The following is a 14,058-nucleotide window of genomic DNA, read 5'->3' as shown; positions in this document are numbered from 1 at the left end:
AACATTGTGTGATGATCATGTGATAGCTTTGCAAAGATCTAGAGATTACACTCCTCTCTCAGTAAACTCCAGTGGCTCCCTAAAGCCTTTATTTAAAACCTTTCACAACCTGGTACCAACATATCTTTCCAGACGTTTTTTTTTAACCAGGCAATGAGAGTTAAGTGACTTGCCCAGGGTTACAAGCTAGTAAGTGTCAAGTGTCTGAAACCAGATTTGAACTCAGGTCTTCCTGAATTCAGGGCTAGTGCTTTATCCACTGCTCCACCCTATCTGCTCCACTACAGACTATCTTTACCCTGCTTCTAATACTCATCACTCTAATCAAACTGTTTTTTGCTGCTCTTTACACATTGCACCTTATCTCCCATTTTCTCTCCTTTTGCATTACCTTTCTCTCATAGCTGGAAATGCACAACCCCTTCATTTTGCCATGCATTCGAATCCTGGTGTAGTCAAATCTCAGTTCATGTATTATCTTCTTCCTGAAATTATGCTATTCCTCTATCTTTATAACAATAATGTTCTTCAGACCAAGAATTTTCTTTTCTTGTCTTTTTTCCCCAGTGCCTAGAAGCATACATGGAAAGTAGTAGGTGCTTAGAAAATGTTTCCTAGCTTATTGATTGATCGATTGACATGGATTTCAAAAGGCAGAAATAAGGAAGAATAATCTAAAAAAGTTAAAAGGGGTTTTGGCAAAAGCCAAGTTGCCTTTTAGGAAGACTAATCTCATTTTGAGGATGGATTAGAAAAAAAGCAAGAAGTGTTCTTAGTTTTAAACTCCTCTATTAGATTATAAACTCCATGAAGCAGGGGTCATTTTTCTTTTTGTCTTTGTATCCCTAGCACATTGTCTTATGCATGGTAGGCCCTTATTTAATTCCATCTTTTAATTTAAATTAAATCTTTAAATTTAATTAAATTTATGGAAAGAACATGGAGGAGAGCCAAGATGGTAGAGGCAGGAAATTATCTGAACTCTTCTCATATTTCCCTCCAAAAAACTTTAAAATAATGCCTCAAATCTAATTGTGAAGTGGCAGAACCAACAAAAGGTTTAGTTGAGAAGATTTACCAGCTCCAGATAACTTAGGAAGTTGTTAGGAAATGTTTGTCACACTGAGGTGGTGGTCCACCTGGTAGCATGCCATCAACAAAGGGCTTTAGAACAACTGTGGCAGCAATGCCTTGAGGAGTTCTCAGCCCAGAGATGATAAGGGTGTTGGACAACTAGTCAGAAAGAGAGTACAGGACACCTTTTGCAGATGCTGGGTTCATGATTTTGTTGAATTGCTCATACATTATTACAGGTCACAGCTATAGGGCAAAAAGGAGCATTGGTGCTTGCAATCCTAGGGGAGCAAGGACCATGATCACAGTTTGAAGGTTAGAAACAAGTGCTTGTGGTCACTCACAAAGGGAGTGGGTAACATGTTCTCAGTTCCAAGGAAGTCAGGGGCGCTGCTGCTTGCAGCTAAAGGAGAACAGGGAATCTGGTCATAATTGGAGGGCCAGGAGGAGTCCTAGTACTTGGAGTTATAGGCAAATGAGGTCCCTTCCTGGGTAAAGACCAGAGCACAGGCCAGGAGAACAGTGATCATAGCTCTCTTTAGATCTCCTTAGATCTCCTTAGATTTCCTTGGAAGTTCTCCAAACTTAGAGATCCCAGAACTAGCTCTAAAAATAGAAGCACAAAAAGCCCAGAAGCCTGGGATAGTAGCTTTCCCTCCCTGGGAGTTTTAACATAAAGTTAAATATTAAACAATAGACTGGGAAAATAAGCAAACCTCCCAGAAAAAGAAAGAAAAAGAAATAATCTGACCATAAAAAGTTTCTAGGATGAAAATAAATATCAAGACACAAATTCAGAAGAGAATGACAGTATCAAAACAGTAGCTACAAGGAAAGGTTGAAAGAAAAAAAAAGTGTATTGGGCACAAACTGAGAAAGAAGTCCTAGAAGAGCTAAAAAACAAACAAAGAAACAGAAAACAAACAATAAATTCCTTTTTTTTTAAAGCTGATTTTTGAAAATTAAATAGAAGTAGGGGGAATTGAGAAAAGAAATGAGGGTGATGGAAGAAATTTATGAAGAGTCATCATCTTGGTAAAATAGACACACACACCCAAATACTAAGGAAAATTACACCTTAAAAAGCAGAACTTGGAAAATAAAAAAAAAGAAGCACAAAATTTCACTGAAAAAAAGAATACCTTGAAAAGCATAATTGGACACATGGAAGAAAAATGCACAAAATCACTAAAGAGAAGAAATCCTTAAAAAGCAGAAGTGGTCAAATGAAGAAGACAACAAATATTTACCGAAGAACCAAGAAAACATTATAGAGTAAGAGCAATATTGTGATAAAAACAACTTTGTGTGGTCAAGTCATTCTGATTATTATAAATACCCAAATTAACTGCAAAGGTCCTATGAAGAAAGATGCTGTTTGCATCCAGAGAAATAACTGACATAAATATAGGCTTATTTGTTTCAAAGACTAGCCAGCTCTGTAGGAGGGAGGGGAAAAAAAGCTGCAAAAATAACTCTGTTGTATATTTAAGAGAAATAGAAAGTTGTACATAATAGATCTGTAGTTTCAGGGGTGAATCTCTCTTTTTTCTATTCCACTTTGTTATGGAAATACTTGTTTTTATTTCTTAAGTTTAGAGTAAAAATGTAAAAACAATCACTATAAAAGAACTTCTTACAAATCAAAATTGGGAGGGCAGCTAGGTGGCACAGTGGATAAAGCACTGGCCCTGGATTCAGGAAGATCTGAGTTCAAATCCAGCTTCAGACACTTAACACTACTAGGCAAGTCCCTCATTGCCCCGCAAAAAACAACAACAACAACAGCAAAAACAAAAAACACCAAACAACTAAACAAAAACAAAATTAAAATTGGGAAACTGAAAGCTCCATCAGACATCAAGAAACACAAAAAGTCAAAATAATGAAAAAGAAAAGAAAATGTAAAATATCTCATTGGGGAAACAACTGACCTAGAAAATAAACTGAGGAGAAATAATCTAAGAATTATTGAACTACTTGAAAACCATGATTTCAAAAGGAGTATTTGTATTTCATGAAATTGCCTAGGAAAACTGCCCTGGTATCTAAGAATGGCAAAGTATCATAGGAACTGAAAGAATATACTAATCAATCACCTACTGAAAGTGATCCTAAAATATAAACTCCCAGGAACATCATAGCCAAATTCCAGCACTCCCAGGTCAAGAAGAAAATAATGCAGTCAGAAAGAAGCAATTCAAATATTGTGGATCTGTAGTCAGGATTATACAGGATTTAGCAGCATCCACCCTAAAGAACTAGGGGACTTGGAATATAATATTCCAAAAGGCAAAGGAGCTAGTATTCCAACAAAGAACAACTTAGACAAAAAAAAAAAACAAACAAAAAAAAACCCTGCATAATCCTTGGGGGGGGGGGTAAGATTTAATGAAATCAAGGACTTTCAAACATTCCTAATGAAACGACCCAGGCTGAATAGAAAATTTGGTTGACAAATATAAGAATCCAGAAACTATTGCCTCCCTTAATTCTCATTTTCTTTTATCAGCCTCCCCAGCCCTCCCCCCTTCTCTTAAGTATTTTCCTTCCTACCTACATGTAGGGTAAGATAGATTTCTGTACCCAACTGAGTACCCAACCCTCTTTGAGCTAACTCTGATGACAGTAAAGTTTAAGCATTGTCCTCTATCCCCCTCTTTTCCTCTCCACCATAAAAACACTTCCTTTCATGCCTCTTTTATGTGAGATAATTTTTGCTGTTCTTCCTCTCCCTTTCCCCCTCTCTCAATACATCCTTTTTTCCTTATTCCTTCATTTATGTTACAAAAGAAGAAAACCAAATTATCAGTGTTAAAAATTAAAATGGTGAATTCACCACCAATGAAGATAAAATTAAAGCAATTATTAGGAGTTATTTTACCCAATCATATGCCAATAAATCTAATAATTTGAGTGAAATGGATAAATATTTTCAAAAATATAAATTGCCCAGATTTATAGAAAAGGAAACAAAATACTTAAATTACCCTATCTTAGATAAAATATGATCAAATCATAAATGAACTCCTTAAGAAAAACAATCCCAGGAATAGATTGATTCACAAGTGAATTCTACAAAACATTTAAAGAGCAGTTAACTCCAAAATTATATTAACCTAATTGAGAAAATAGTCAAAGAGAGACCCCTACCAAATCCCTTTTATGACACAAATATGATGCTGATACTTGAACAAGGAAGAGGAAAAACAGAGAAAGAAAGCTATACACCAATGTCCCTAATGAATATTGATGCAAAATACTTAAATAAAATAATGGCAAGAAGATTACAACAATATGTCGCAAAGATTATACATTATTAGCAGGTAGAATTTATGCCAGGAATTGAGAGTTGGTTCACCATTAGGAAAGCTATAATCACAATTGACTATGTTATTAACAAAAAAAAATCATGATTTTCTCAATATATGCAAGAAACTGAAAACTTTTGACAAAATAACATTCATTGCTATTCCAAACACTAAAAAGCAAAGGAATCCATGAAGATTTCCTTAAAATGATAAGCAGTATCTGTATAAAACTATTAATGAGCATTATCTGTAACTGAGATAAGCTACAAGCCTTCCAAATAAGATCAGAGGTGAAGTAAGGATTTCTATAACCACCTTTATTCAATATTGTACTAGAAATGTTAGCTATATAGCAATAAAAGAAAAAAAAGTAATGGAAGGAATTAGAAAAGGCAATAAGGAAACAGTTATCATTCTTTGCAGATGATGTGGAGGTATACTTAGAAAAATCTAAACAATCAGCTTAAAAACTAATTGAAACAAATAAAACTTCAGCAAAATTGGAAGATGTGAACCTACAAGTAAAGTGAACAGAACCAAGAGTACACAGTAAGAGCAATATTGTATGATGATGAATTGTGAATGACTTAGCTACTCTGATCAATATTATCCAATATAGTTCTGAAGGATTTATGATGAAAAATGCTATCCACCTCCAGAGAAAGAACTGATGAAATCTGAATGTTTTAAAGAATACTTTTTAAAAACATTATTTTTCTTCTTAAATTTTTAATTGTGTTTTCTTTTGAAACATGGCAAATATGAAAATATATTCTGCATGATGTCACATGTGTAAACATTATCAAATTACTTACCTTATCAAGGAGAGAAGCGGGGGAGGGAAGGAGGAAGGGAGAGAATTTGTAACTCAAAATTATAAAAAGGGGGGGCAGCTAAGTGGCGCAGTGGATAAAGAACCAACCCTGGATTTGGGGGCCCTGAGTTCAAATCTGGCTCAGACACTTGACACTAGCTGTGTGACCCTGGGCAAGTCACTTAACCCTCATTGCCCTGCAAACAAAATGAAACAAAATTTACAAAAAGGAATGTTAAGAAATTTTTTATATGCAATTGAGAAATAGTAAATGAAATAAATACAAATATATGTGGAGGAGGGGCAGTGTTGGCATGGAGCTCAGACATAGAAGACCTATCTTATTTTCCTGATTCTGTATTGGCTGGCTGTGTGATTTTGGACAAGTACTTTACCTCTATGGGCCTCATTTTTCTCATTTGTAAAATAGAGGAATTGGAATAGATAAGGGTCCCTCTAGATCTAATACTCTATAAGGATAGGAAGGGGAGGAAATAAAGTGACCAGCTAGGTCATCAAATTGTCTGGCTATGAAGTTATAAGGGTCTGAACTATGGTGATGGTAATAGGAATAATAATAAAGCAATAGGTATAAAGGAGTGAGGTGGTACACTAGATAAGTTTATTGAACTTAGAGCCAGGAAGCTCTGAATTCAAATTCTACCTTGTATGCTTTATAGCCCTGGCAAATCTCTTAGCCTTCCCTTGCTCATCTATAAAATGGATATAGCACCTATTTCACAGGCTTGTGATGAAGATTAAATGAGGTAATAACTTATATATAGTGCTTTTCAAACTTTAAAGCACTATGCAAAAGCTTATCTTTTTTATTATACAAAAAACTTTGCAAAGCAAAAATTAATAGCATTCATTTCAGGAATCAAATTGCTTCATTTAAAAGTAATTAACTTTGATGGACAACAATTAAGTAAATTCTTCGCTAAGTTTATAGATTGTCAATAAAGTTTTCCAAATCACAAATAATAATTGGTATCTCTCAATAGGTTTTTGACCATCTATGAAACTGAATGTCTTATATGAGAGTTTTGGCTGTGTTTTTGTTTTTTCGGTTGTTTTTGTTTTCCCAAGAGATTTTGAACATTGGATTTAATTCATTTTAGACAATGTAATTAATCATAGTTATGTCAAGCATTGAATTCAGGAAACTGATTTTTGGAGGTCATGTTGCCCTCTATAATCCTATTCCTATCTATTGTAGATGTATATCCTATAATTGAACTCAGCAATAAGCATTTGTTAAACACCTACTTTTATGACAGGCATTTCACTATATGTTAAGGATCCACAGATGATAATAAAATACATGTACTCAAGAGCTTACATTCTACTGGGAGGAATAGTGTAGATGATAGATAGATAGATAGATAGATAGATAGATAGATAGATAGATAGATAGATAGATAGATAGATAGATAGATAGATAGATATTTGTAAATACAAAGTACTTTGGTGGTTGAGAGAGCTCTGTCAATTGGGGACTATCAGGAAAGGCCTGGAACTTGTGTTGGCTTGTAGGTTGGGTCTTATAGGGAGATTTAAGCATGGGAGAAATGCATGGAGTGCCTGGCATGGTGGTATATGATTATAATCTCTGTGGCTAGGGAAAGAGAGGACAGTTCATCATTTAAATTCAGAAATTGTGAGCTACAGTTGGGCTAAAATAGACACACTAACCTCACTAAGTCCAATACCAATGTTGTGAGCCCCAGTTCCTACCCCTAGTGACCATAAGATTGCTTAAGAAAGGGAGAAGTAGAAGGGGGACAGAGCCAAGATGGATGAGGACAGGCAGTATGCTCTCGGGGCTCCCAACATAAACACACCAAAAACCTCCAAATAATGCCATAAGACAATTCCATGAGCAGCAGAACACACAAAGGAATGGAGTAAGATCATTTTCCAGCCCATGGACAGCTTAGAAGGGAAGCAGGAAAGATATGTTGTACTGTCATGGGAGTGGAGCCTAGCCCCACAGTGCTGATACAGAGCAAGCCCCAGTTCATGCCAGAGAAAAAGATGTCCAGAGCCTCTGAATCTCCTGTAGCTCATAGTCTGGTGAAAGGGTCAAGATGTTGGCTAGGGGGAGATTATACGGGTCTCTGCCAACACTGAGGTGGAACTCTAATGTTTTTCCTGGAATCTTTTACAGGACACAGTCTTCAGGGTCAGTTCCAGATGGGGAAGAGGTACAGACACACCTGCACTTGCACCCAAAATGAACCAGATTTGTTTCCACGTTAAGGAGCAAGTAGCCTGTGGTTACTTACAGACCAGAACACAGGCCAGGTGAACTGAGCCTCTCATGAAATCTTACCACCTGGGATCCCCTGAAGCTTGGGATAGTGCTTCATGGAGGCAGTGTCCCACTTTAAGAAGGAATTGTATCCCCTTTTAACCCCTGGAGCTTGGGACCTTGCATGCAGGTAGCAGTGCCCCAATTTAAGGAGTCAAAAGTCAAGAAACAGGCTAGCAAGATGAGCAGGTAGAAAAAGGTGAGGACCATAGAAAGTTTCTTTGGTGACAAGGAAGATTGAGGTACACCTTCAAAAGAGGATAGCAACATCAGGGCTCCTACATCCAAAGCTTCCAATAAAAATATGAATTTGTCTTGGGCCATAGAAGCAATCAAAAAGGACTTTGAAGATAAAGGAAGAGAGATAGAGGAAAAAATGGAAAGAGAAATCAGAGTGATGCAGGAAAATCATAGAAAAAAGTCAACAGCTTAAACAGCCAAATGGAAAAGTTCTCTGAAGAAAATAATTGCCAAAGAATTAGGATTGAAAAAATGGATGCTAATGACTTTATAAGAAACCAAGACACAATAAAGCAAAGAAAAATGAATCAAAAATAGAGGGCAATGGGAAATATCTTCTGGGAAAAAACAGCTAACTTGGAAAATATGTCCAGGAGAGATAATTTGAAAATTATTGGACTATCTGAAAACCATGATCAAAAAAAGGACTTAGACATAATTTTCCAAGAGATCGTCAGGGAAAATTTCCCTGATATTCTAGAAGCAGAAGGTAAAATAGAAATTGAAAGAATTCACTGATAACCTCCTGAAAGAGATCACAAAATGAAAACTTCCAGGAATATTATAGCCAAATTCCACAGATCCCAGGTCAAGGAGAAAATATTGCAAGCAGCGAGAAAGAAACAATTCATGTAGTGTGGAGCTAGAGTCAGGATAGCACAATATCTAAAGGATCAGAGGGCATAGGAATTGGGATTACAACCAAGAATCATCTACCCAACAAAATTGAGTATAAACTTTCAGGGGGAAAAATGGAACTTGAGTGAAAAAGAGGACTTTCAGGCCTTTGTGATGAAAAGACTTGAACTGGAAAGAAAATTTGACTTTCAAATGCAAGACCCTAGAGAAGCATAAAAAGATGAACAGGCAAAAGAAATCATGAGAGATGTTAAAATGTTAAACTGTTTACATTCATACATGGGAAGATGATATGTCTAAATCATTAGGGCAGATGATAAGAATAAATCTAGACAGCGGGCACAGGTGGGAATTGACTATGAAGGAATAATACCTGTAAAAGCATTTATTTTTGATCTTTGTGTGTGTGTGTGGCTGGGGGGAGGGGGGCAGTCAGAGGTGGGTGTATGCCCAGGGTCACGCAGCTGGTGAGTGTCTTGTGTCTGAGGCCAGACTTGGGGTCAGGTCTGACTGGGTCCAGGGTGAGTACTTTGTCCACTGTGTCACCTACCTGCCCCATGGTGAGATCTTTAAAATAAAATTAAGTGGTGAGAGGATTGCATGGGGAGAAAGGGAAAGGGAGAGTTGAAATGGGGTAAAATATCTCACATAAAAGAAGCAAGAAAAAGCTTATAGAGTGGAAGGAAAGTTGGGGAGGAGTGGGGGAGGGAATGAACTTCACACTCATCAGAATTATCTCAAAGAAGGAATAAAATACACACTAAAGTGGATATAGTAATATATCTTTCCCTGCGGGAAAGTGGGAGGGGTAGGCGATGGGGGGAAGGGGGAAGGAAGGGAGGGCAGATTGGGGGAGGGGCAATCAGAAGCAAAACACCTTTGAGGAGCGATACAGTGTTAGATGAGGATGATAAGGATGATGATACTTTGCTGGGCTATTGTGAAGAAAATTCTTTGTTAGGTATAAGGTACTTTATAGATTTTAGCTATTGTTGTTGCAATAATCAACCTCATGGGAGTTTTGTAAGGAAATCTCCCTTTAAAGTACTATATAAATATAGTTTACTATTAAAAAAGAAAAGATGAGCAGGATGGTATGAGAAAAACGTGGAAAGACTTATATGAGCTGAAGCAAAATAGTGAAATGTACTGTATACAAAATAACGGCAATATTATAGGATGATCTGCTACAAATAACTCAGTTATTTTCAGGGTGCAGTGATCTAAGACAACTCTGAAGAACTTAAGAAAAAATGCAATTTATCTACAGAGAAACATGATGGTATCTGAATACAAATGGAAGTATATTTTACTGTTGTTGTTAGTTCCTATTTCTAAAGTTATTTGGTCTGATATGTTTCGTATAACTGTACATGTGTAGCTTATGTAGAATTGCTTGAGTTCTTAATGGGGTTAGGGAGGGAGGAAGAGAATTTGGAACACGAAGTAATAAAAATTGATGTTACAATTTGTTTTTACATGTAAGATGGTGAAAAATTCTAAATAAATGAATATATAAGTCTAGCTGAGAATAAAATAAAGAGAAAGGGAGAAGTAACTCAGGTCAGATTTGGAACAAATTAAAGGTCATGCCATTTAAAATAGTTTGATTAGGCCTATTAGTGGTCACTGAACTTCTCGTCTGGACAAGATAAGAAGCCCATCTCAAAACAATCAAAAAACTCTGGAGGCAGCTAGGTGTCATAGTTAATAGAACCTTGAACCTGAAGTCTAGAAGACCTGATTTCTAATCCAACCTCAGATACAAACTGGCTGTGTGACCCTGTCCAAGTTGCCTAACCTCTGTTTGCCTCAGTTTATTAAGTAGGAATAATAATAGCACTTACATGACTTGATTATCATGAGAATGAAAGGATATAATATTTGTAAACCACTTTGTAAACCTTAAAGCACTACATAAATTCTAGTTATTATTTTTGTTGTTCTCACATGGAAAATCTTGGATGGATTAGGAAATTATGTTAAGTATATCTACTTGAGATTTTGCTGAAAAGTGCCTGTTCATTATATGAATCAAAGTGTCACAAACCTCTGCCAGGGCAAGTCCAATTTGGGGGAAAAATATAAAGCAGTTTTGAAATCATACCATAAATAATTTCAAGATGAGTAGGAAAGAGGGTTTGGTTTATAATAATTCACTTTGTACCCAACTTCTCAGGGTCACCCATCCATTATCTTGAAAAGTGGAGCACACTTGAACTATTCTTTTTTTCCAATATAATGAATGGCCTCTGGACTAACATTGGAACAGTCTTTTGACAATGACCAGCTGAATCTAATTTAATTTAGAATCATCCCCTACTTTAAATGCTTAAAAAGCCTATTCTCAGCAACATCCCTAGTCACTTATCTGAAATGACTAACTGAAAGCCTATTTGATGTATTAGAACCATGTGCAGGGACCTCTATTTTCAGCAACATTTGGTAGACAAAGCAAGAAGGGGACACCTTAATAATAAGTTCAGGACTGATGCACTTTTCAGGATCATTGTGAAGACAGAAACAGGCACAAATATGAACATTCAGGGAGAGGGAGATTAGCAACCTCCTCACTTTCCATTTTGAATAAGTGAAAATATCATGAAGCCCAGAAAAGAAGGGATATAATTTGTATTGTCCTTATTATTAGGAAATTGTGGGATGGAGGAATATCATGCAGATTATCTGTCACTCTAAATCTAATTCCTAGAGATTGGGATGTTGCTATATTTTCCCAATCCTTAGTGATTGAGATTCCCAGGCAGAAAATGTTTCTTGTATGACTAATAATGATATTTAATACATTATATGTCATGTGAGAAACATACAAAGAACACATCATATATCCTATAAGTAAATTTATACACGCATAAGCATACAAATATGTACATTTATATGTATACATATAAATATACAAATAATATGCATACAAATATATACATATATACTAGTAGGCTTTCACCAGTCGTGGATGACCATGGATCAGCGCCTTGAAGAGCCACAGGCCACAGTGTGGCTGTGCTGTCTGATACAGGACCCGCAGCTCCTGCCGCAATAAGGACATCGGAAAACTGTGCTCTCTGTTGCCCGTCGGTTCCTGCATCTCATTCATTTTTCTTCCTCCCGAGCTTGAAGGCCCATCTCAGCTGCACAAGCTGCTCCTGAGTACTGAACTCCATTGGGCGCGGTCCTTGGCCATCTCCTCCCAGCTGCTGGTGTCTATTCCCAGAGCCCTCAAGTCTTGCTTTCATACATCTCTGTAGCAAAGCTGGGGGCGTCCAGCGGGTCTTTGGCCTGAGGCTAACTTGCCATAGAGTAGGTCTTTAGGAATGTGCCCATCTTGCATGTGGTGCACATGACCGAGCCAGCGCACCCATCTTTGTTTCAATAGCTACATATATACCTTGCCTAGGCATATGTTTATATATGCATAAATATGTGTATATACATACACATATATGCTTTTCCAGTTGACGGTGCTCTCTCCACCACAAAAATACTTTGTATTTGCTGCATATATACTATTTTACCTAGGAGAATGAGAATCTTGTGTGTATATCTATATCTATTTATAGATAGATATAGGTATATACAAGATTCTCATCTATCTATCTATAATTATATCTATATCTATATTTAGTGTGTATTTTGGTAGTGGAGAGAGCACATTTCTGTAGCTTCTGCTCTCCTGGTCTCTTATGTCAGAACACTTTCCTTAGGGTTGTCCCCCTCCCCGCCAGACTCACCAGTCACCAGCATAATGATAACAGCTACTATTACTCTCTCTAAAAAGGGGCAAACAAATGTTTACTCATAGATCCCCTGCCCAATGGGCACCACGGTTGATGGAAATGTAACAGCACAGTAGATCAACAGCATTGTTGGGAACCTGCTACCCCAGACTCCTTGTTCCTGTGCATGGTCTAAATTCTTTCCTTGCCAAGTACCCTTTAGTATCCTTTCCCTTCTCTCTCTCTTAGGAAGAAAGGGACTAAATCCTCCAAAGGCTCAGTACCTAAAATTGGGAAATTCCTTTCTACCAGTAGAAACAGAATTTTGCCAATATCTGGTTGGAATAATATAATATATGATTAGAAATATTCTTTCCAAATCTGAAATTCTATTTGAATCATCTGGGTAGTTCCAGATACACAGGATTAGGGGCTATTTTAGCCAAACTCTAGATGCTTGAAGGTATTTTTTTTCAATTTTAAAAATCAGATATTTGGTACCCTGAAGGCCCTATCTTGTGTTCTAAAGCGATAGGAGCTAGTGACATTTATAGCAACTCCAATTAAACTGTCTAACTCATTCTGATTTAGTGCAGTATTTTACTTAACTCTAAGTCAGTATAATTTTTCAGTAGATGCAATTTTATAACATGTAATAATTCACAAATAGTTATAATTAGCTATCGGGTACTGTGGCTTACAGCACAGAGCACATTGCTCAAGATTACAAAATGTATAATCAATAAAACTCCATGAGAACAAATCATTTGATGAAGCAAAATGCTTCAAAGAAAGGGGAACCTGGTTTTTGAGATAGAGGACCTGAGTCTGTGTGCTGGTTTTTCCCTTTTACTATCTGGGTGACATTTGACAAGTAATTTTATTTCTCTGTTCCTCAGTTTCCTTATCTATAAAATAAATGGGAGAGGATGGCAAAGCCAACATGGTGGATTAGAGGTAGTAACCCAGAAGAATTCTCTCAACATTCCCTTCCAAACAACTTTAAAATAACAATTCAAATCAAATTTTGGAGTGACAGAGCCAACAAGAACTCAGAATGAGGCATTTTTCTGGTCTTAGAAAACATAGGAGGTCAGCGGAAGTCTGTGACACTGGGTGTATGTCTGTCTAGAGTGCACGCTCTGCTATAGCAGTAACAACAGCCACAGCATCAGCAACTTTGGGAGATCTCAATCCAGAAAAATTAAAATGGTCAGAAAACTGGTCAGAAATAAATGACAAGGTACCCATCGCTGGCACTGGAAATAGCTAATCCTGATTGGCACTTTTATTGCCATATCTAGTTCTGGAATATGGTTCCAGGGTGGAAAAGAATGCATGTGGTAAGTTACAAGGGAGCAGGAACCCTGGTCACCATTCCAGGGCCAAGAAAAGTGCTAGTACTTGAAGATGCAAGGAAGCAGGGGTTTTCTTGGGTAAAGACAAGATTGCAGACCAGGATATTAATGATCACACCTATTCCAGGATCACATCACCTTGGAAGCAATGAAAACTTTTAAAACCCCATAACTAGCTCTGAAAACAGCAACACAAAAAAGCCTAAAGCTTGGCACAATGTTTCTCTACTCCCAGATGAGCAGTGCTCAACCTTAACATAGAATTCAAAGTCAAGAAGCAGGCTTGAAAAATGACAAACAGCAACGCATAACGTGACCTTTAAAAGCTTAATGGTGGCAGAGAATCACTGAGACACAAACTCCTGAAAAATAAAATTAGGATATTAAATCAGCTATGACCAATGCCTCAAAGACAAGTGTTAATTGGACACAAGTACAATAATAATTCCTAGAAAAGTTAAAGAAAGGAATGAGTACTAAAGGAAAAATTTGGAAAAGAGATTTAATAGATTGGGTAAAAGAGGAAGAAAAATAGATTGAAGAAAACACCTTCAGAAATAGAAGTTGGCCTAATGGT

This window comes from Dromiciops gliroides, chromosome 4, assembly GCF_019393635.1.
Source record: "Dromiciops gliroides isolate mDroGli1 chromosome 4, mDroGli1.pri, whole genome shotgun sequence".
NCBI classification, from domain to species: Eukaryota; Metazoa; Chordata; class Mammalia; order Microbiotheria; family Microbiotheriidae; genus Dromiciops; species Dromiciops gliroides.
The sequence above is the reverse complement of the archived record's forward strand: the minus strand, read 5'-3'. Positions refer to the sequence as shown.